Source organism: Moschus berezovskii, chromosome 6, assembly GCF_049115385.1.
Source record: "Moschus berezovskii isolate FMDL1 chromosome 6, NW_MosBer_1.0, whole genome shotgun sequence".
In the NCBI taxonomy this organism is placed as follows: Eukaryota; Metazoa; Chordata; class Mammalia; order Artiodactyla; family Moschidae; genus Moschus; species Moschus berezovskii.
In genome coordinates, this window is record NC_142465.1 from 3,322,956 (window position 1) to 3,343,730 (window position 20,775).

The 20,775-nt window shown below is 38.6% G+C and overlaps 1 pseudogene; it reads right to left on the reverse strand.

Moving 5' to 3' along the window:
- Positions 1-386: 386 nt before the first annotated feature.
- On the reverse strand, positions 387-7,453 carry LOC129538939 (olfactory receptor 10AG1-like; annotated as a pseudogene).
- Positions 7,454-20,775: the final 13,322 nt, after the last annotated feature.

Below are 20,775 nucleotides of genomic sequence, written 5' to 3' on the forward strand. Positions count from 1 at the left end.
AGATGCTTTTTTAGAACTCAAATTAGTGAGTTTTGAAAGTGCAGTGTACACATTTTATCACTTGGCAAACTGCAACTCAGAGAGATAGAGGACTTTACATTGATTATATATATATATATTGCAGGTGCCTTCAGGAGACCAAACAGCAGAAGGCAATTTCTCTCTAGTCATGGCATTTGTTCTCCTGGGATTTTTGGATCTTCCGAACCTCCAGGGACGTCTATTTGGAATTTTCTTTCTCATCTACATATTCATCTTAACAGAATAATCACGACGGTAGACGCTGTGCTCCAGACGCCCCTGTAGTTTTTCCTTGCAAATTTCTCGTCACTCGAAATCGGTTACGTATCTGTCACTCTCCCTAGGATTCTAGTGACCCTTTGGACTCAGGACAGAAGTGTTTCTTCGCTGAGCTGTGCCATCTGACGCGCTTCTTCCTTGCTCCGGGAGCCCCGGGGACGCTCCTCCTGGGAGCGAGGTCTGTGCCCTGTGCGTCCATGTGCAGCCTCTGTGCCATCAGAGGCTCCTCTTCCTTGCTCCGGGAGCCCCGGGGGCGCTCCTCCTGGGGGCGAGGCCTGGGCCCTGAGCATCCACGTGCAGCCTCTGCACGCCCTTCCCTCACAACCCACAGGACCGGCCTGCAGTCGGCTGCTGGCGCCTGGGTGCGGGAATTCCAGTCCCGACAGCACAGACATGCCGGGTGTACTTACTGCTGTTCTGTGCTTCACACCAGATCGACCGCTTCTTCTGTGACATTCCCCATTGATCACCGTGGCCTGTGCGGACACTGCACTTAATGAAATGTGTGTCTCTCGGTTGCTGTGCTGTTTGCCACGATTCCTTTCCTCCCGATACTGGGCTTTGATGTCAAAATCATTTCTGCCATATGAAAGCTGCGCTCAGCCACAGGCTGGTCCAAAGCCTTCTCCACCTGCTCTTCCCATCTCACCATTGTGCTTTTATTCTCTGGTTCCTTGACTATTACCTATTTATGCCCCAAATCAAATCATTCCGCAGGAACCGACAAAATGCTCTCTGTTTCCTACACTGCTGTGACGCCAGTGTTTAACACCTTGATATACAGTCTTAGGAATAAGGATGTGATTGCAGTTTTGAAAAAACTATTGCTTAAGAAAACACTGCAAAGATGTGAAAGGTCACTTTTCAATATTTGTCTCAGAGGGCTCACAGAAATATAGTTTAATTTCACTCTTCCCATGTTCACTGATAGTGTTCAGTTCAGTTCAGTTCAGTTCAGTCGCTCAGTCGTGTCCGACTCTCCGCGACCCCATGAATCACAGCATGCCAGGCCTCCCTGTCCATCACCAACTCCAGGAGTTCACTCACACTCATGGCCATCGAGTTGCTGATGTCATCCAGCCATCTCATTCTCTGTCGTCCCCTTCTCCTCCCGCCCCCAACCTTTCCTAGCATCAGAGTCTTTTCCAGTGAGTCAACGCGTCGCATGAGGTGGCCAAAGTATTGGAGTTTCAGCTTTAGCATCAGTCCTTCCAATGAATACCCAGGACTGATCTCCTTTAGAATAGACTGGTTGGATCTCCTTGCAGTCCAAGGGACTCTCCAGAGTCTTCTCCCGCACCACAGTTCAAAAGCATCAATTCTTCGGCGATCAGCTTTCTTCACAGTCCAACTCTCACATCCATACATGACCACGAGAAAAACCATAGCCTTGACTAGACGGATCTTAGTGTTAAGTATTCCTAATTATTGTGTTGTCATTTACAATTATTACGTAGTTTGGATTTTCTGCCTGAAGTCATTTTGACTATATTTTAAATAAGAAAATTTATTAATTGTGTTTTATTCTTTAAGACAAATCCACTTTTTCATAGCCATTTTAAATTTACCCAACTATAACATTTCAGAAAACTAAGATCATGGCATCTGATCCGATCACTTCATGGGAAATAGATGGGGAAACAGTGGAAACAGTGTCAGACTTTATTTTTGGGGGCTCCAAAATCACTGTGGATGCTGATTGAAGCCATGGAATTAAAAGACGCTTTCTCCTTGGAAGGAAAGTTATGACCAACCTAGACAGCATATTAAAAAGCAGAGACATTACTTTGCCAACCAAGATCCGTCTAGTCAAGGCAATGGTTTTTCCCGTGGTCATGTATGGATGTGAGAGTTGGACTGTGAAGAAAGCTGACTGCCGAAAAATTGATGCCTTTGAACTGTGGTGTTGGAGAAGACTCTTGAGAGTCCCTTGGACTGCAAGGAGATCCAACCAGTCCATTCTAAAGATCAATCCTGGGTGTTCATTGGAAGGACTGATGCTAAAGCTGAAACTCCAATACTTTGGCCACGTCATGCGACGAGTTAACGCACTGGAAAAGACTCTGATGCTGGGAGGGATTGGGGGCAGGATGAGAAGGGGACAAGAGAGAATGAGATGGCTGGATGGCATCGTCGACTCGATGGAGGTGAGTTTGAGTGAACTCTGGGAGTTGGTGATGGACAGGGAGACCTGGCATGCTGTGATTAATGGGGTAGCAAAGAGTCGGACACAACTGAGCGACTGAACTGAACTCAACACTTTCAGATAAGTAAACCGCTAGAATTTTGCTTAAAATGTGTAGAAAAAATATCCTTTGCTTTGATAACTGGTAAATTATTTACAAATATGCTGGTACTGCCATTTGTATTTGTGACACATTCATTTTTCATGGGAGATTTTTTATTAGATATGTGATGAGGAATGAACACAAGACTAAATTAAAAGTCATATATTTATGAACAGTAATTTTAAAATAGAATGAAAACCTTTTATTGCATTCACTTTCTCAGTATAAATTAAGAAAATTGTTCCATGTGTAATCAGAGGGAGCTGTATATCTGGATCTTTTCTTTCCACTTCTTCCAAGAGTGATAAAAATTGAATATCAAACATCTGACAGGCTGTCATACTGCTTTCATTACTGTGCTTCATAACAATTTCCAAAATGCATTTCGTACTTAGAATCTTTGCTAGAGCTTACTTAATTAACAAAGTTGCAATGAGAAAGAAAATCTGTGTATGAATTCTTTTTTTACACTTAATATCAAGGAACAGATTAGTAATTTAGATGAAAATTCAGAGCTTCCCTGATAGCTCAGATGTTAAAGAATCCACCTGCAATTCAGGAGACCCCATTTCAATTACAGGGTCAGGAAGATACCCTGGAGAAGGGATAGACTACCCACTCCAGTATTCTTGGGCTTCCCTTATGGCTCAGCTGATAAAGAATCTGCCCACAATGTGGGAGACCTGGGTTCGATCCCTGCGTTGGGAACATCCCCTGATGAAGGGAAAGCCAACCCATTCCAGTATTCTGGCCTTAAGAATTCCATGGACTGTATAGTCTCTGGGGTTGCAAAGAATCCGACACGACTGAGCAACTTTCACTTTCCAAGCAAAGATTCACACACAATTACTTAATATCACAAATAGTAATATATACATAAAAAATGCCTAACACTCCCTCCCTATAAGCTGTATTTAAATTAGCATAAATATAACTAACATTTTTTTTATTTATTAAAAAAGGTTAGTTATCTTTATACCTTTACCAGTTGATCTTTCAGCAATGTATATGAAATTAACCAGAGGGTACAGATAAAATCAAGAATTATTCCATCATAAATATCCTAACAGGAAAGAAAAAAGAGAGAATTTATCACCACTTCACTATATAGCTGCTTCTGTCTTTCGAATGTGTAACTCAAGGGATACTCAGTCTCTATAACTAAAAATTATTACTAATACTTGTAGACAACATCACTTATTTATCTAATGATAATGTCACTTTATAGGTTTAATTTCTTTTGTAGATTTTCTTCATTCAGAGTAATTTCTCTTTAAAAGAGTTAACAGTTTAATTATAACATTTGATTTATAAATTTGGATTTTTATTTTTCTAGGGCTTGTGAGGATTCCTAGGTGTTTCATTGGTATAGAATTTGCCTGCCAATGAAGGAGATACAGGTTCGATTCCTGGGTCGGGAAGATCTCCTGGAGAAGTAAATGACAATTCACTGCAATATTCTTGCATGAAAAATTCCATGGACAGAGTAGCCTAGGGGGCTATGTAGTCCATGAGTTACCAGGGTTCAGACGTGACCGAGTGATTGAGTATGCACACATGAGTGTAAATATCTTAACCTACTTCATCTATTTTTTGCATGTGTCAAAAATTAAATACATTACTGATGGTGATAAAGAAAGTGAAGATATAATAGTTGCTGCTGCTGCTAAGTCGCTTCAGTCGTGTCCAACTCTGTGCGACCCCATAGACGGCAGCCCACCAGGCTACCCCGTCCCTGGGATTCTCCAGGCAAGAACACTGGAGTGGGTTGCCATTTCCTTCTCCAATGCATGCAAGTGAAAAGTGAAAGTGAAGTCGCTCAGTCGTATCCGACTCTTAGCGACCCCATGGACTGCAGCCTACCAGGCTCCTCCATCCATGGGATTTTCCAGGCAAGAGTATTGGAGTGGAGTGCCATTGCCTTCTCCGATATAATAGTTATGGGATTGCTATTCTTTCCCTTTTAAACTATGACACTAAAGAAGTCTCTTGGATGAAATTAGGTCAAACCAGTCAGTCCTAAAGGAAATCAACCCTGAATATTCATCGGAAGGGCTGATGCCAAATTTGAAGCTCCAATACTGGCCACCTGATGCAAGGAACCAACTCATTGGAAAAGACCCTGATGCTGGGAAAGATTGAAGGCTAAAGGAAAAGGAGGTGGCAGAGCATGAGATAATTAGATAGCATCATGGGCTCAATGGGCATGAACTTGAACAAACTCTGGGAGACAGTGGAGGACAGAGGAGCCTGCCACACTATAGTCCATAGGGTCACAAACAGCTGGACATGACTTTGAGACTGAACAACAATAGTAATTCTTTCCCTTAACTCTTAGATAAGCAAATTGTAATGAAATGAAACAGTATCAGTCCTATAATTAAGATAACTGATTTTTGTTTTGAATTTATTATAATCTGTGCATTCTAAAGTATCTCAACTGTTCTTTTTGTATCAATTTCTCTGTGTATAAAATAGCAATAACACCTACTACCATTAATTATGTCAAAGCAATGAACACAATATCTTGGATTCAAGGAGCCTTTTGCAAATTTTAAAAATCTTGGAGAAGGAAGCATTTGCCAACCTCTAGTTTTCCATAGAATAAAGGCTACTCATTTAAATATTGAAATTATTTTTAACAATATTATTAATACAAATTCTCTTACAACAATGTTCACACTTCCCTACCTTCTTAAACCTTCAGGCAGAGTTCATTCTGCATTAGTGTCTCATGATATGCATGCATGAAGAAATAGCTGCTCTTATCCTTCATTTACAGCACCTGCCACTATTTGCTGACATGGAATATTTAATTTTGCACTGAATTTCTATAGAACACATATTCTTCTATCTCCTTTCCTTTCTTGATTCTCATCACTTGATTTTCAAGATTCTAGAAACATTCTTTAATTCATTAACTATTTTTTCCTAATATGTTTTTCATTGTCATCTATCATTCTTTATCCCACTGAAAAAGAGTAGACAGCTTTTTGTTGGTCATTTTATTTTATTTACAATTCTAAATGAGACCTCACTTGAAAGAAAAGGACAGAGATTATCTCAAGGCTCTTTCTCTTTTTATTTGATCTAAGATAGGAAACTTATGACCAACCTAGATAGTATATTAAAAAGCTGAGACATTACTTTGCCAACCAAAGTCCGTCTAGTCAAGGCTATGGTTTTTCCCGTGGTCATGTATGGATGTGAGAGTTGGACTGTGAAGAAAGCTGATCGCCGAAGAATTGATGCTTTTGAACTGTGGTGCTGGAGAAGACTCTTGAGAGTCCCTTGGACTGCAAGGAGATCCAACCAGTCCATTCTAAAGGACATCAATCCTGGGTGTTCATTGGAAGGACTGATGCTAAAGTTGAAACTCCAATACTTTGGCCACCTCATGCGATGCGTTGACTCACTGGAAAAGACTCTGATGCTGGGAAAGGTTGGGGGCTGGAGGAGAAGGGGACGACAGAGAATAAGATGGCTGGATGGCATCACCGACTCTGTGGACATGAGTTTGAGTGAACTCCGGGAGTTGGTGATGGACAGGGAGGCCTGGCATGCTGTGATTCATGGGGTCACAAAGAGTCGGACATGACTGAGCGACTGAACTGAACTGAACTGAATACAACTGGGCCTATTATAGCAATTCTTGTCTAAAGTTCTTACTACAATAGAACATTTCACAATAAGGTTATAGAATTCCCAAGTGAATGATTTGTTATTTGTTGACCCATACAGAACCATACAACTGGAGAAAGAAAGGTCTCTTAGTGTTACAAGTAATTTTTATTCTGGTAATAACTAACACTTTATAGACAGATAAATTGAGCTTAAGATAAATATTGAATATTTATAACAAATATATAAGAAATCAAGTTCTGAAATACAACTTATTATTTCAATGAATGAACTAAGGTATTTGCATGGCCATTGTCTCAGTGCCATTATGACATCCTTGTTCCTTAGACTGTATATCATGGGTTTAAACACAGGCATCACAATCGTGTAGAAGTGAGAAAGCACTTTGTCAGTTACTGCTAAGCCTTGGGGTTTGGGTCTTAAATATGTGACAAGGCCTGATCTGAAGAACAACACCACAACCATAAGATGAGATGAGCAGGTGGAAAAGGCTTTGCCCCAACTTGTGGCTGATGGCAATTTAAGGATTGTGGAGATGATTTTGCCATAGGAGACAAGTATCAACAGAAATGGAACCAAAACAGTGCAGCAACTGTGAAGACTAACATTTCACTCAGAAAAGTGTGCCCACAGGCCAGCCTGAGTATGGGAGGGATGTCACAGAAGATATGGTTGACAGGGTTAGAACCACAAAAGGGCAGAGAGAAAACCTGGCCTGTCTGGCCTATTTGAATTGGGATTCCACTGATCCAGGAGCCAGCCACCAGCTGCACATGCCAGTCACACACCTTATAGCTCATGATTAGAGGATAGTGCAGAGGGCTACAAATGGCCACGTAGTAGTCATAGGTCATCACAGCCAGATGGAAGCATCGGTGGCTCCAAGTATAAGAATGAAGCACGTTTGTGTGGCACAAGCAACTAAACAATCTGTTCTTCTTTGTGTCCAAAGACTAACGAGCATTCTGAGGAGTGTAATAGACACACAGCAGATTTCCAAAAGGGAAAAGTTGCCAAGGAAAAAAATACATGGGGGTCTTCAGACCAGGGTCTAGTTTTGTTATCAGAAATATGATGCCATTGCCCATCAAGATAATTATATAGATGAGTAAGAACAGTCCAGATAAAAACGTCTGGAGATGAGGAACATCAGCAAAGTTCAAGAGAACAAACTCCATCAGTTTAGTGAGATTACCTTCTGGTGCTTTTTTTTGGTGTTCCATCTGTGAAAAAGTGGAAATATATAATCTGCTTTATATTTTTCCATCAGGGATCAGTGCCTGTTTTATAAATTGTATCATGATATCCAGACTGATTTCCAAGATCAATGCAATTGTTTCTAATTTAAGAATTTTATTATATATGCATTTCTCCTTTCTCAGTTTATAATCCATGTGTTATCACCATATCTCCCTTGAAATATCTTTTAGGGCATTCTTTTCAAATACAGTCCAAATTCAAAAAAGTTTAAGTGTTAGTCGTTCAGTTGTGTCTGACTCTCTGATCCCATGGACTGTAGCCCACCAGGCTTCACCGCCCATAGGATTTCCTAGGCAAGAATAGTGGTGTGGGTTGTCATTTCCCTCTCCAGGGGATCTTCCCCACCCAGGGATCAAACCCGGGTCTCCCACAGTGCAGGTGGATTATCAACTGAGCCACCAGGGAAACCCCAAATGCCCTGATCAGCATAGGCATTGGACAGACTGATAATCATTGAAGATAGACCCACAGTATTGCTACGTGATCCCAGTTTTAAATACTTACATTATTTTGTGGCCGTGTCTCATGGCTTATGGGATCTTAGTACCCCAACCAGAGACTGAAGTGAAAGTACAGAGTCCTAATCGTTGGACTTTTAGGGAATTCCCTTAAATATTTACATTTTTTTGGCAAATTTACTGTATATCTCTATAACTTTCCTGTACATTCTTCAGTAGAACTATTAATATAACAGAAATTACCTTCCTTATATATTTTCAGCTACATATTTCAATTCTTCATTTCCTTCCCATCACTTGATGATCTTGATCATACATGTTCTTATATACAATTCACATTATTAGGCAGTTTACAAAAAAATGAGAGAATATTTTATTTTATTGTACATAGGGGAATAAAATACATATATTTCTGTAAGATAGTATGTGGGGGCTATAAGAGGGGTTTATTCTGGAAAAGTTGTGTGGAATAGATACAGATAGAAGCAATTAAGAGGGTCACTCTGGGAAAACAGAAGTCACCTGGAATGTGTTCACTAGCTGTGTAAGATACTTCCTATTATGCTTTACCCTGTGTTTTGTGTGCTTCTCGGATGTCTTTGTTGTTCCTCAAAAAACAATAATAATAATTCAGATAACAGTTTCTAAACTCACTTTTCTTGAACAAGGATACTGAGATTTAGCAATGATGGATATATTGATCATTCGCACATTGGTTCTGTGATTGCAAATCAGTGCCTATTTTTTAAATCATACTTAAGTTTGAATCCTAACTCCGTTATTTATTATCTGTTATATTAAGTAATTGTTTAAGTTTTCTGTTTGCTTTCTTATTTGAGATAATTAAATATTATATAGTTGATAAACGGAGAAGGCAATGGCAAGCCACTCCAGTACTCTTGCCTAGAAAATCCCATGGATGGAGGAGCCTGGTAGGCTGCAGTCCGTGGGGTCGCTAAAGGTCGGACACGACTGAGCGACTTCACTTTCACTTTTCACTTTCACACATTGGAGAAGGAAATGGCAACCCACTCCAGTGTTCTTGCCTGGAGAATCCCAGGGACGGGGGAGCCTGGTGGGCTTCCGTCTATGGGTCACACAGAGTCGGACACGACTGAAGTGACTTAGCAGCAGCAGCAGCAGTTGATAAAATTACCTATCACTTTTAATATGTTTAAGTTATGGTCCTATAACTATAATTATTAATATGGCATAATGTTCTTAAATCTTTAGTTGCCAGGGTTGTAACACACTCCCTAGAAAAAAATTGTTTTTGGTGGAGTTATTGAGTTACTTGTTGATGATTATATTTTTGCATTTTTTTTTTCCTTTCATCAGAGCCAGGAGTAGAATACAGTCTGAGCTAAATAAGGAATGAGACTCCTCAGAGCATGCACTCAGTTTCAGGGCTGACTCTGCATTGCACCATTGTTAAAGGGACTGCCTCATTAAATATTACACTCCAGGCATCACTTGACTCAACATGATTCCCAACCCTGCTTCTCATTTCCCCATCATTTATGTTTTGAGTTTTTCCATGCAAGCACAGTCTAAATATAGTGTCATGGACAAAAAATACAATCCTGACAAGATGGCCTGCAATCGAATCATAGCTTCACTTGCGTGCTTTGTGACAATGTGAACTGCTTAATCTTCCTGTGCCGTAGATCAGTTCAGTTCAGTCGTGTCCGACTCTTTGCGACCCCATGAATCACAGCATGCCAGGCCTCCCTGTCTATCATCAACTCCTGGAGTTCACTCAAACTCATGTCCATTGAGTAGGTGATGCCATCCAGCCATCTCATTCTCTGTCTTCCCCATCTCCCCCCGCCCCCAATCCCTCCCAGCATCAGAGTCTTTTCCATTGAGTCAACTCGTCGCATGAGGTGGCCAAAGTACTGGAGTTTCAGCTTAAGCATCAGTCCTTCCAATGAACAGCCAGGATTGATCTCCTCTAGAATGGTCTGGTTGTATCTCCCTGTAGTCCAAGGGACTCTCAAGAGTCTTCTCCAGCACCACAGTTCAAAAGCATCAAATCTGCTTCTGTTTGGTCCATACCATTTCTGTCCTTTATCGAGCCCATCTTTGCATGAAATGTTCCCTTGATATCTGTAATTTTCTTGAAGAGATCTCTTGTTTTTCCTATTCTGTTGTTTTCCTCTATTTCTTTGCATTGATCGCTGAGGAAGGCTTTCCTATCTCTCCTTGCTATTCTTTGGAACTCTGAAGTCAGATGCTTATATCTTGCCTTTCCTCCTTTGCTTTTTCTTCTCTTCTTTTCACAGGTATTTGTAAGGCCTTCTCAGACAGTCATTTTGCTTTTTTGAATTTCCTTTCCATGGGGATGATCTTGGTCCCTGTCTCCTGTACAACGTCATGAACCTCCGACCATAGTTCATCAGGCAGTCTATCTATCAGATCTAATACCTTAAATCTATTTCTCACTTCCACTGTATAATCATAAGGGACTTGATTTAGGTCATATCTGAATGGTCTAGTGGTTTTCCCTACTTTCTTCAATTTATGTCGGAATTTGGCAATAAGGAGTTCATGATTTTAGACACAGTCAGCTCCTGGTCTTGTTTTTGCTAACTGTAAAGAGCTTCTCCATCTTTGGCAGCAAAGAATACAATCAATCTGATTTCGGTGTTGACCATCTGGTGATGTCCATGTGTAGAGTCTTCTCTTGTGTTGTTGGAAGAGGGTGTTTGACCAGGACGTTCTCTTGGCAAAACTATATAAGCCTTTGCCCTGCTTCCTTTCGTGCTCCAAGGCCAAATTTGCCTGTTACTCCAGGTGTTTCTTGACTTCCTACTTTTGCATTCCAGTCCCCTATAATGAAAAGGACATCTTTTTTGGGTGTTAGTTCTAAAAGGTCTTGTAGGTCTTCATAGAACCGTTCAACTTCGGCTTCTTCAGCATTACTGGTTGGTGCATAACCTTGGATTACTCTAATATTGAATGGTTTGCCTTGGAAACGAACAGAAATCATTCTGTCCTTTTTAAGATTGCATCCAAGTACTGAATTTCGGACTCTTTTGTTGACCATGATGGCTACTCCATTTCTTCTAAGGGATTCCTGCCCACCGTAGTAGATATAATGGTCATCTGAGTTAAATTCACCCATTCTAGTCCATTTTAGTTCACTGATTCCTAGAATGTCTACGTTCACTCTTGTCATCTCCTGTTTGACCACTTCCTAACATTCCAGATTCCTATGCAATATTGCTCTTTACAGCATCGGACCTTGCTTCTGTCACCAGTCACATCCACAACTGGGTATTGGTTTTGCTTTGGCTCCATCCCTTCATTCTTTCTGGAGTTATTTCTCCACTGATCTCCAGTAGCATACTGGGTACCTACCAACCTGGGGAATTCCTCATTCAGTATCCTATCATTTTTCCTTTTTATACTGTTCATGGTGTTCTCAAGGCAAGTATATTGAAGTGGTTTGCCATTCCCTTCGGCTGCAAAACTGACTAACAATTTATTAATAGTTAGAATTGTTTTATGAATTAATTCATTTGATACATGTAAAGCAAATTAAAGATGTTTTGGCATTCATAGAAAGTCTATTTAAAAGCTATCTATTATGTTTGTCATTATAAACTAAATTTTACCATACATTGACATGAATCCGCCCCGGGTGTACATGAGTTCCCCTTCCTGAACCCCCCTCCCACCTCCCTCCTCCCTTTATCCTCCCTCTGGGTCATCCCCGCACACCAGCCCCCAAGCATCCTATAACACGCATCGACCCTGAACTGGTGATTCTTTTCACATATGACAACATACATGTTTCAATGCCATTCTCATGTCAATGTATGGCAAAACCAACCAATATAATATTGTAAAACAATTAGCTTCCAATAAAAAAAAAAAAAGAGAGGAAAAAAATGAAAGAAAATGATAGGGAAAACTCTTAAGGCAACAGGAAGCATTTAGAAGTGAGATACTGTTGTAGCATTGTTACTATTTTGAGTCATTGTACTAATAATATTGAAGCTGTTCAGAATCAGAGAGAGGCATTTAACGCCAAAATTAGTGAAAAGCTTTTTGTTAAGGCTGTTAGTCAACGCTTTTCACCTGGACAATATCTATTGTATAAAACATATTACTAAAAATTGGTATCTCATTTTTGGTAGAATATTATTTTAAAATATCTGTTGCCATATATATTATTAAAGCAACTGACTCCTTAAAAATAAATAAATAAGAAAAAATAAAATCAAAAAAAAAAGAAAAAAAGAAACTAAATTTTATTCTTCTACATTTCACTCTCTGTTTTACCACTATGAAAAACTGATCTCTAATTTACCTTGTCTTTGTATAACATGGTTAATGAGGGAATGAAATAAGATATTAAAACAATCATCATAGTGATATAAAACTCCCAGACTCTTAGATGTGAATTCTTCAAGAATTTTCTGCCAATAATTTCAATAATATTATCACCTCTACTCTGTAGAACTAATAGGGAGAACACACACGAATTTGTAGCAAATAGTGTTGCAATTCCTTTCATTTACCTTTTATTTTCCCACTGATATTACATGATCTGGGACCGAAGGACTGAGACTATTTTCATACTTGAGAACAATATAGAAAGTAGAAAATGCTTTCTTACTTAATATAGTGTTCATTATTTGATTCTGAAATTTAGAAAAGGAAGAGACACTTTTAAAATTGTCAATCTGATGTACACCCGGGGCAGATTCATGTCAATGTATGGCAAAACCTATACAATAATGTAAAGTAATTAGCCTCCAATTAAAATAAATAAATTTAAAAAATTAAAATAAATAAAATAAATTAAAAGAATAAATTTACATCTAAACACAAAATAAAATAAAATTGTCAATCTGAAAAGGGAGAAAAAATTAATATGCAAAAGAATAGAATTTTAATCTTTATTATTTTATGAACAAAAACATTTAGTATGAGCAATTTCACCCACTACTTGAATAAAATTATTTCCAGTGCTATAAAAAATACAGTTTCTAATTGTATAGATACAACATTTTGGTGATCAAAACTTGTGTGACATGAAATAGGTAAGATTTGAGTTTGAATTTTTCAAGAGTACAACATGGTGTATTTCAAGTATATTTGTATATCTGATAAAAACTCGCAATGTCCTTGAAAATAATTTAAAAACAATGTTGACTTAAAGCTATCTTTATTATTTTATAAATCCTGAATTCTATAATTTTCTTTCTTCAAAATAATTGTTCTTTGAATTCCCCAATGGTTGTAACTTTATTTTATGTGTTATGTCATTTTAAATCTCTTATTATAATATCAAACTGAATAAACATATATAAATTTTGTTACAATGTGTTGACTCGAAGTTTTCTTTAATATCATCTATACCTAGTCTTTAATTATTACATTTTTTGACATTTCAAAGTGACTTAGTACCATTATTTATTATTATTTAATTGGAAATTTTATTTAATATATTAAGAAATATATATAAGTTGCTTTAATGAACCAAAACATTTGCTGCCATGTTAAAATTTATAATTTACACGTTTTAGTGTGTAGATTAGTAATTTAAAATAAGAAGTAAACCTTACTATAATTATCTTCACATTTACCTTTCTTTCTTGAGATGATGCTGATTTTTCTCACTAGAGAAGGTCAGAATATTTAAGTTCCTGTGAGGAAAAGTCTGATGCTGGGAGTGATTGGGGGTTGGAGGAGACGGGGACGACAGAGAATGAGATGGCTGGATGGCATCACCGACTCGATGGACATGAGTTTGAGTGAACTCCGGGAGTTGATGATGGACAGGGAGGCCTGGCATGCTGTGAGTCATGGGGTTGCACAGAGTCGGACATGATTTAGCGACTGAACTGAACTGAAGTGAAATTACTTTTTTCATCAAAGTTATTCAACTGGCCTTTAAATATTCTGTTATTTCTAAACATAAAGTGCTCTTTAAAAGTAGTTATCTCTACCCAAGAGATCTCAGCCACCTGGCACATTTAAATTTCCAATTAAAATCATCACTTCGTGAATTTTCTGACTTGTATTTTTTTTTTAATTTTCCCAGATAACTCTCACTCTACTCAGAAAACGTTTTTCTTCAGCCTCTTCAGGGAAAAGGACACAGTGCATTTTATTTCTTAGATGTGAGCAGGGTGCTAAGTAATATTGTTTGTGGGCTCCTCAGGTAGTACACTTGTTAAAAAATTGGCCTGCCAATGCAGGAGATGCAAGAGACACAGGTTTGATCCCTGGGTCAGGAAATTCACCTGGAGTAGGAAATGGCAACTCACTCCAGAATCCTTGCTGGAAGAATTCCATGGACAGAGGAGCCTGGTAGACTAGAGAGTCATACATGACTGAGCACACACACTCACACAGTATTATTGGGGTCAATCCAAAACAGACATGCATCCAATTCTTACCTTAACTATTATGAATGCATTATGCAGAGCCTTTCTATGATATGTTCCTTGATTCCTAGTTACAGGACAGATCTATGTAATAGTTATAATACATATTCTGATGGCAAATATTTTTATGTGCAAAATTAGTGTGTTAGGTTAATTAAGGTTTATGATTTCTTCAGCAACCTGAGATTTAGCTGATGAATGTATTCAGTTCAGTTCAGTTCAGTCGCTCAGTCGTGTCCAACTCTTTGTGACACCATGAACCACAGTACCAGGCCTCCCTGTCCATCACCAACTCCTGGAGTTCACTCAAACTCATGTTCATCAAGTTGGTGATGCTATCCAGCCATCTCATTCTCTGTCGTCCCCGTCTCCTCCCACCCCCAATCCCTCCTAGCATCAGACTCTTTTCCAGTGAGTCAACTCGTCGCATGAGGTGGATTTAAAAATTTAACCCAAGGTTAATTGTAGTAGGAGAAAATTTTTCCTCTCTTTTGCAACCCACCACCAATTTTTTCCAAATTTATTTTACATGTTCAAGGTGTGAATACTTTCAGACTCTAGTTGCAATAAAATGAGACTCTGGAATAAGTCCAGCTGAGATCATGAGAAAGATGCTAAGCAAAAAGTTTGTGAGTTATATGCTTCAAATGCGGAGAAATTTCTCCAACATAAAGATTGTTTAAAAATCTTGGTTTAGAGCCAGTTTCTCATGACCTAAAAGATTGGATATCGGTTCCAATTATTTAGTAAATAGTGATTTCTTAAGGTTTATGATTATGAAGAGAAAATATTTACAAGAGAGGGACACATATAGTAATGTGACAGTGGGAGTGATTTGGAAGATTAATTAAAAAGTATCAGGAGCCTCACGGCAAAGATCACAGAAGGCCCGTGAGTAGTGGGTGGTGGGTCAGGCTTATCACGGGGACAGTATGTGATAAAGGACAGAGGGGAGTGAGAGGCCAGCCAGGATGAGCTCCTGCAGGGGCTCATCCAAGAAATAGCTAGTGTTGGGAAGTAGTTACAAGACCTCGTGATTCGCAGAATGCAGTACTATGTATGGGCTTCTCATGTGGCTCAGTGGTAAAGATTCTGCCTACCAGGCAGGAGAGGCTAGGGACGCAGGATTGAGTCCTGGGTCAGGAAGATCCCTGGGAGTGGGAAATGGGAATCCACTCCAGTATTGTTGCTTGAGAAATCCCAGGGACAGAGGAGCCTGGTGGGCTATCGTCCATGGCATCTGACAAAGAATCCGACCCAGCTGAGCGACTAAACACAGCTCAGCGCAGTATCATGCATAAATAAAGAAGCCTTCTGCTGAAATAGAATAGAAATTCTAGAAAAGGCTCACATATACATGAAAATCTGTCATTGACTAAAATAGCCTACCAAATTGGTAAAGCATGGGCATTTAAAATAACTGTTATTCGGACAACTGGGCAGCCTTAGAGGGGAAAAAAAAAGAAAAAAACAGTATACGTATTTTTGACAACTATCCCACAAGAAGATAAACCCTAAATGATACACAATTTTGTATATTTTAGAGTGAAATGATTACAGTATTCTAAGAAATGGGTTTTGTAATTTTGGAGTAAGGAAAGTTTAACTCATTAAAATTTACAATGCAGGACACACACACAGTCAAACAAACAAAGAAACAAAACTGTGTAAAAATAAATGATTCTAGATGCTAAAAAGTAGCAAGCCCCATAAGTATCAAATATAATTAATATAATGGAAAAAAATGTTACAACTGATTTCAAATAAAATGATCTTGGCTCCTTCTTTAATACAGAGAAAAAGCCCAAAGTATAAATTTTAAAAATGGGCAAAACAGATGAATTAACAATTCACAGAAGAAAATTATTCCTTCAACATACAGACAACAGCTTCATTTGTAGAAAAAAATATAATAAATAAACTGTAATCTGAACAATGATACAGTGTTTAAAAATCTGAGACATTTTCCTATGCATTGTGTATGTGTGGAGAGGAATGTCCAATTGACCAATATCACAATGGTGCTCACTCTGAATTAATCAGTAAGTATGCACACATACTAAGTTATGCAGTAGCATGATATTGCAACAAATTTGTGCTTGAAAATTGTGACTATTTTATGACTTAATGAGCCTTGATTTCCAGTGAGTCAACTCGTCGCATGAGGTGGCCAAAGTATTGGAGTTTCAGCTTTAGCATCAGTCCACTGGAAAAGACTCTGATGCTGAGAAAGGTTGGGGACGGGAGGAGAAGGGGACGACAGAGAATGAGATGGCTGGATGGCATCACCGACTCTGTGGAGATGAGTCTGAGTGAACTCCGGGAGTTGGTGATGGACAGGGAGGCCTGGTGTGCTGTGATTCATGGGATCGTGGAGAGTCGGACACAACTGAGCTACTGAACTGAACTGAGCCTTGATTTCGATATTGTCATCTATTCTTTTTTCTCCCACAGTTATATGATATCTTTAAAATATGTTCTATAATTTATCAAAACCTTCTAGTGCTTGAAAGTAGACTGGGTTATTGCGACCCAGTGCCTCTTAACCACAAATGAGAGTTATTTGTTTTTAATTGTTTTAGAGGTTGGAAAATTAAACTTGGCTTTAAGTATGTCCTTTCATAAAGATATTGATTTATTTTTCAAAGCAATTCTCTAACATCACCAGTCTTGAATCATATTTTTGTTGCTTACTACTTTTTTATAATAAAAAGTAATTCATTTTTTCTAAATTAGTTTCATAAAAAAATGGAAGCATAGCCAAAAGTAAGAAAGAGTATTATGCTTTTTTACCATGATAGAATATGCTCATTAAATAAAACTTAAGAAATAGGGGGAATTATGTATATATGTATGATAGATGGTGTTCTGAATACTGCTTTTTACCTTAACAAAAAGGGTATGCACAGTATGATTATGATTTGGTTTGCTTAAAAATATGCTTAATCCTTGCTGTATGTAATTGCATTTTATTCATTTCTATAGCTCCTTGTTTTTCCTCTGTGTGAAATTATCACAATTACAGTCAATTCTAGTTTGATAAAGATTTGACATTAAGAATGATGCAAAATGAGCATTCTCAGATGCGTCCCTTGGAATACATGTGCACATATTTCTTCTGGTACATGGCTAAGGGTAAGCTTTTCTTGATGAAGGCAGGCTGTGTGCTAATATGCTGTACAATTCACACACCAGCATCAGGTGAGAGCTTTCATTACTCCACATCCTTTATGTATGTGATAGGGTGAGTCTTTTTATTTAATCCTTGTAATGAATGTGTCACAGATTTCATTTGGTTTTAATCTGGTTTTGATTTGCATTTCAATTCAGTTCAGTTCAGTTCAGTCGCTCAGTCGTGTCCTACTCTCTGCGACCCCATGAATCACAGCACGCCAGGCCTCCCTGTCCATCACCAACTCCCGGAGTTCACTCAGACTCAAGACCACAGAGTCGGTGATGCCATCCAGCCATCTCATCCTCAGTCGTCCCTTTCTCCTCCTGCCCCCAACCCTTCCCAGCATCAGAGTCTTTTCCAGTGAGTCAACTCATCGCATGAGGTGGCCAAAGAATTGCAGTCTCAGCTTTAGCATCAATCCTTCCAATGAACACCCAGGATCGATCTCCCTTAGAATGGACTGGTTGGATCTCCTTGCTGTACAAGGGACTCTCAAGGGTCTTCTTACTGGTTGCTAATGAGTTATTTTCTTATTTTTTCTGGGCATTTAGATTATTCTGTCTTTTGAAATGCATCTTTAAGTCTGTTGTCAATTTCTTCTCTGAATTTTTGATGCTTTTGATTTAGAGCATTCCTTTAATTATAGTGTATTTAAACATTTTATGTTGAAAAGTTTCACTCTGAATAGCAGTATTTCTTAGTCCAGGAAGGGCAACAGATTAATGTTTACATTATGACTAATAATTTTATCAAAAACTCTTTTCTCAAACCAACATCATGAAGTTAATAAACATTATCTTGGAAGATTCATTGTTATGCATTTTACTTAAATTTACAAATTATCTGAGATTACATTTTAAAATAAATTATGTGAAATGAGGGTCAAGCTCTCTTTTTTTGCACCATTATTAATAGTTAAATTAATATAATTTATTAAAAGGCCATCTTTTCTACATTTTCTGTTGTATTAACTTTTGCTTATTCAAGTGTGTGCATTTTCTATAGTCATTCAACAAGTATTCTCTAAAACTTTCCATATGCAGTAATCTTTGCTAGCTGAAATCTTTAGGTTTTAAGTAAGTTATAGCAATACAGAGGGAGACAAAATAGAATATACATTATGAATTTTGGATAAAAATATTGGGAGGCCAATTGATAGATAAAATATACTATATTGTTTTAGTACTTTGGCCACCTGATGTAGAGAGCCAACTCAATGTAAAAGACCCTGATGCTAGTAAAGATGAAGGCAAAAAGGAGGAGACAATGGAGGATGAAATGGTTGGATATTAATAGTGTCACTGACTCAATTTACATGAATCTGAGCAAATTCCAAGAGACAGTGGAAGACTGAGGAGAGCGGTGTGCTACGGTCCATGAAGACACAGAGTCGGACATGACTTACCAACTGAACAACAACAAATCAAATAAGCAGTGAGTTTTTGCTGACAGAGACTAGTTCATTAAATATGAGATAAGCAAAAAAAATAATTTCTTATAAATAGAAACACTAGGGAGATAATCCTGATATCAGGAAGTCAAGCATCAAATGGCAGGATCATGAGGATAATCAATTTATATTAATAAAGGAAGCAAAATTTCAAATAATGTCTGATTAAGATAACTGCAGAACTAAGTGGGGAAAAAGATCATTGGCTCAAAGCAGTGGATAAGATGTTAAACATTAAGGCAGTCATTTTCTCAAGGTTGTCGTGACATTCTTATTCCTCAGAGTATATATCATGGGATTCAATATCAGGGTAACATGGTATAGAAAGGAGAAAAAAATCTTTCCTATAAAAATATTGGAATCATGTCATAAATATGTAATGGTTCTGTGTCCACAACATAAAGGCACAACTATGGGGCTTCCTATGTGGCCCTAATGGTAAAGAACTTACCTATCAATGCAGGAGACATAAAGAGACGCAGGTTCATTCCCTGGGTAGGCAACATCCCCTGGAGAAAGGCACAGCAGCCCATTCCTGTGTTCTTACCTGGAGAATCCCGTGGACAGAGGAGCTGGCTGGGCTACAGTTCACGGGGTTGCAAAGAGTCAGACACTACCGAAGAGACTTAGTGCACATGCATGATGTGAACTGAGCCGGTGGAGAAATCTTTGGCTCATCCCGCTGCTGATGGCAACACAGGATGGAGAAGTGATTTTACTGTAGGAGCTAAGTGTCAACTGAAAAGGGGTCATGACAAACGATTCACTAATGGTACAACTGTAGAGAAGACTAGTGTCTCATTCAGAAAAACAGTCCCACAGCCCAGCTTGCAGTTAGATCCAAAAATGACAGAGGGAAAATCTGGCATGTTTGCCTTATCCTGGCTGTAACAACCCTGATCCAAGAGCCAAGTGTCATCAGCTGAACACAGAGCTCCTGGTTTATAAGTAGGGGAAGTTGCGGAAGTTACAGTTGGCCACATAGCAGTCACAGGCCACAACTGTCAAGACGAAGTATTCTGTGTCCCCAAGAATACAAATAAAACATACCTTTGTAGGGCAGGCCAAAAATATATTTTTTCTGACTGTGAAGGTTTATGAATGTTCTAGATTTCCAGGAAGGAAAAGTTACTGGGGAAAAAACACATGGGAATTTGAGAGCCTGGTCAACTCTGATTATAAGAGTATTGTTGTTGCTTCTCACCGGGATAATCACATAAAAAAGGGAAATACTACAAAGAGAAACACTCAGACATTGGGAATACAGAAAAATCGAAAAGAACCAGTGTTATCACTGAAGTGAGATGTGCTTCTTGTTTGTTTGTGTGTGTGTGTTTAATGTTCTTTCTGTGAAAAGAGTGAAATCAATAGTTTTTATTTTTACTTTCTATAGTAATTTTATTTTATATAGTAGAGTTAGTTAGTCAAGTCGCTTAGTCATGTCCGACTCTTTGGGACACCGTGGACTGTAGACTCCCAGACTCCTCCATCCATGGGATTCTCCAGGCAAGAATACTGGAGTGGGTTGCCATTTCCTTCTCCAGGGGATCTTCCTGACCCAGGGATCGAACCCAGATCTCCCGCATTGCAGGCATACGCTTTAACCTCTGAGCCACCAGGAAAGACCAATATAGTATAGCTATATATAAATGTATATTTGTTGTTGCTGTTCAGTTTTCCAGTCATGTCCCACTCTTCACAACCCCATGGACTGCAGCACTCCAGGCCACCCTGTCCCTCACCATCTTCCGGAGTTTGCCCAAGTTCATGTCCATTGCATCCGTGATATCATTCAGCT